The sequence below is a fragment of the Lactuca sativa genome, chromosome 2, assembly GCF_002870075.4.
Source record: "Lactuca sativa cultivar Salinas chromosome 2, Lsat_Salinas_v11, whole genome shotgun sequence".
Taxonomy (NCBI): Eukaryota; Viridiplantae; Streptophyta; class Magnoliopsida; order Asterales; family Asteraceae; genus Lactuca; species Lactuca sativa.
The window spans coordinates 186,286,731-186,291,058 of NC_056624.2; the positions used below are offsets into that span (position 1 = coordinate 186,286,731).

The 4,328-nt window shown below is 32.1% G+C and overlaps 2 non-coding genes across 2 annotated transcripts; both read left to right on the top strand.

The window, feature by feature from the left end:
• Window positions 1-3,724: 3,724 nt before the first annotated feature.
• TRNAQ-CUG (transfer RNA glutamine (anticodon CUG)) lies at window positions 3,725-3,796 on the top strand. The gene has a single exon. It is a non-coding gene; the product is annotated as a tRNA-Gln (tRNA).
• A 228-nt stretch (window positions 3,797-4,024) lies between these two features.
• Window positions 4,025-4,096, top strand: TRNAQ-CUG (transfer RNA glutamine (anticodon CUG)). Its single transcript has one exon. It is a non-coding gene; the product is annotated as a tRNA-Gln (tRNA).
• Window positions 4,097-4,328: the final 232 nt, after the last annotated feature.

Here is a 4,328-nt window from a genome sequence, read left to right on the forward strand (position 1 = left end):
GAATGCTAGGAGGCTTTGGCATGCAAAATTTTTGTATTTCTTTTAGACCTTTGACTTTTACCTCTAAAACACAGTTATTGAATATTTAACTGTAGGTAATTGCTAAGTTTTTTACTTTACAATATAGCTACTTGATTATATCAATTAGCAAAACTGAAAACACAAATTTAGATGTTCTAGATGGTGAAATGCTGACAATGATGAAAATATGTATATAAAGTATATTGCCATAATTGGTGTGTTTTTGCCTGACGATGTTATTTCAAGCTATAATGTGTATTGATATGAGGTTATTGAAGATGATGAGTTGCTTCACCTATATTGGAGTATCTCGATTAGTCTCCTTCCCTCGACTATTTATTGTCAGTTTCTTGGTTCGACGCCTAAAACTATTTTGTTGGGATCGAGATCATGGAATGAAATCACTATAGATCTATACAAATAGATTGTTGTTTTGTCCTTTCATTTGGGCTAATTCAATAAGTGGCAGTGTATTTTTGTCTTTATTAAGCATATTATAACTTCAAAATTCTACAAGAGATTTTGGTCTAATATTTTCAAAAGAAACTACTCCGGTCATTCTTTTCCTTGGTTCTTTATGTCCATTGATTACTCCGATATCTGAAAACTGTTTCAATTTTGGTTATATTATCAAGGTTTCTAAATATTCAATATTAAAAAAAAAAACTAACATTTTGCTTTTGCTGATACTGAATGAATCATGATTCATGAATGCTTTGAATTGATGCTAAAATTGGTTACCAACATAAACTATATTTAAGTTATAAGTTAATATCTTTTTATGTGTTTAATCTTGTAGGTGGCAAAAAAAACTTTTTAAAAAAGAAGAAGAATAAGAGTTAGATGTAAAAAAACATGTATTTTTTGCGGAATAAAATGAATCTTTTTAACCAATAATAATCATGTACTTATCCTTTTTTACAATAATAGAAACTTATTAATATTTTAACCATAAAAATAGCAATGTATTTATTTTTTTAACCAATAATAATAATAATAGATTTGTTTTTAACCAATAAAAATTACATACTTATATTTTTAATTTTTTGCACATGTTTTTGAAAATCAAATCTAGACAAAATTAGTTTTCTTTAAAAAAAAATTTAGTTTTCAATTATACACGCTTAAAATACTTTTTTTTATTAGTCTGTTTGTTGCTTTATAAATTTCTGAATTATAGCAATGTACTTTTAAAGTACAATGGTTTAGTTCGAAATATTTTAAAAATATAAGTAATCTTTTTATAATACAAATGTGAGAAATATGTTATTTTAGTAAAAAAAAAAATGAAAGTCCATTGCTTATTAACACATTTAGCCCATATTTAGGCTGATTACAAGAATTAGCAATGGAAGTGCATTGCTATTTGTTGTAGTTAACCCTCTAATGCGATTGTACTTGAATTACATCTATGTTAACTGCCAAAAATAACTGCAACCAATGTAAGCTGATATAATGAACAAAAATAAGTTTGTATGTGTTCTTATAATTGGAGCAAATGAACGATATAAGTACAAAAATAATGAATTACATAGCACAATGCTATAGTTGGAACAAATTTAAGTACGGTGTTATACACAAAAGTAAAATCGATCTATTGTTTTTTTATTACATCAGTCAACCGTCCACTATATAGGTATAACGCTAGTTAAGACTGGTGGATGTTGACAACATATTAAGACATGTTACCACACTAAAAAAGTGTCACTTCACATGCCATGTCATCTCATGTTGTTATAACACCAAATGAGAAAATGAACATGTTATAACACCCACTAATTTCCATGTCATTATTTTTTTTATTTGTTTTTTTTATCTATGTTATAATATTAATAAAAAAAATAAAATTAATAAGAAATGCTATTTAATTAAATCCTAAATTAAACATCACATTAAAAAACTAAAAATAACAATACACGAAAATATAACATTGAACGCAAAAAAAAATATGATAGTCCTAATTTAAAAATATAAAAACATTATGATAGCCCTAGTCCAAATATTTCTTCTTGGTTTTCTCCTTCATCTTCCGTAACACTTTCACTTCTCGTGGCGTCATATCTTCCTCGTGAGTGCGAAGAATTGTCAAATCATTCACCATTTTATCTTCCTCTATTTAACGACGAAGGAATTCCAAGTGTTGGTGTTGCACATCAAATATTCCTTTTACTATTAAATTGCGTTGGTAAAACTTTTATTTTCATTTCCGCCAACTCTTGTGCCATTCTTTCGGCTTCGTCCGAATGTCGTTGAGCACGCTTTGCATTGTGGCGCCCAATCGGTGGGGGGGGGGGAGGGGGCGTAGGAGATCTTTTCGATGTCTTTTGGGGACGTCATCCGTGTCGGCGTGGAGGTCGATGTTAGTTCGTGCGTCAGAAATGTCAAACAAACTAGAATTGTAAGACCTCTTTGATTGTGCCTCCGACGATGTTTGCGTTTTAATCCATTTTGGATCTTTTCTCAAAATATCCCATAATTTTTCATACTCAAAAGCATGTCCCATTTCGAGTTGGTATTGCTCCCTCTCAACTTTCAACATATAGAAATCATTTGCACCACTTTGATTTTGCGAAGAAAGTCTCGTGAAAATCTCATTAAACTTTTTGTACCTATGACTCATTGGAGTCCACTTGCTACTAAGCATATCGACATTGCGATATGGTTGTTTCTTCAAAATTGTGTGAAATTTTCCGAGAACGACTTCCTAAAAACCAACTCTCCTTATATCATTTCCTATAATTGTATTTTTTTTGAAGTCCTGCACCATGCTACCACCAACGCGTACTCCTCCTCAAGTGTCCACCATAGTGGAGCTTTTTCTTTACTTTTCGCGATCACTTTCCATTTCTTTTTCTCTTTCCCTCTACCTTTCTGACTACCTCCCACTTGCGTTGGTTGCGTAAGTGGTGGTTGTGTGGTTGTTTGTGGAATGAAATCAAATGTATTGAAAATATTTTGTTGAAAGTTTGAGTTTTGTTGCATGCAGGGCGATGTAAGAAATTGCATTGGGGGTGAGGGAGATTGAAATAGTTTCATGAAAATAATATTTTTGGTGAGTTTTGAGAGTTGATGAGGTTCATATATCTTTCGTATTGTGCGAACCCCATTGGAACGAATGTGTTTGTGTTTAGTGGATGGGTGTTCAGGTTTTGCTTCGTAACTTGGTTGAAAGAAAATATGGTTGATTTTTATGTAAATAGAATGAGTAATAGAAGAATGGTGTAGTAATTTTTTTTTTGTGTATATATAGGTATTTTATATGTGAAAAGGCAATAAGTAATTTTTTTTTACCGTTCACAAACAGTTATTTTGACCGAAAACATTTGAAAATGATGCATTGTCAGTTGTTGTCATCGCTCATGGAAGACCCCTTAATACGTAGCTGGGGCGGTGGTCGAGGCGTTATAACGTCATTGAGGTCATGCCACATCGGCAATAAAAACCCGCAACGGCCTCATACCAAGTAGTTTAACATAAAAATGTTGAGTTAGATGAGGAAAATAAGACTTTCCATATTGAATCTTAATTTTGTATGCTTTTACTCTTGTTAAATTTTCTTAAGCATGCTACGATTTTTTTTTTTTTTAAATATTCTTGGACATCATCATCTAATAGAATAAAACATAAACGAAGTGTTAGTGTAGTTAGTCCCTTGAGAGGGGTTGTTAATAACATTAATATGTAGGAAACATTTAAACAAATTGGTCCTATGGTCTAGTGGTTAGGACATTGGACTCTGAATCCAGTAACCCGAGTTCAAATCTCGGTAGGACCTCTTTTTTTTTTTTCAAACACATTACAAATTTGCTATAGCACGATTAGCATCGTTGCTTGGGATAAACGGATCGCCGTCGATTGGAGCACTGCGTCAAAGATAGATACCATCTACGGGTCGGATTGCCCTTCCAGAACTGTATAGTTCCGATCGACTCATTTCCTCTCCGTTAGCTGAGTTGTAATCGTAATTGGTAATATATATATTTTCCAAATTAAGAACTCAAATGGTCCTATGGTCTAGTGGTTAGGACATTGGACTCTGAATCCAGTAACCCGAGTTCAAATCTCGGTAGGACCTCTGTTTTTTTTTTCCTAAATACAACCTTAATTTTGAGTTTTTTGTTAAATCCAACGGAGGTTTTATTAGGTTGAAATTGACTAGTACAACGTGCGTCATTATCACTTTTATCTGGTTCCATAGGAGAAAGAAAAAAAAAGTCTGGGTCCAATTTAAAAGAGCACATGGTGTACAGTGTACTCACCATTTACACTTCATTTTTTTCATTTCCAATTAAACAACCTTTCATTGT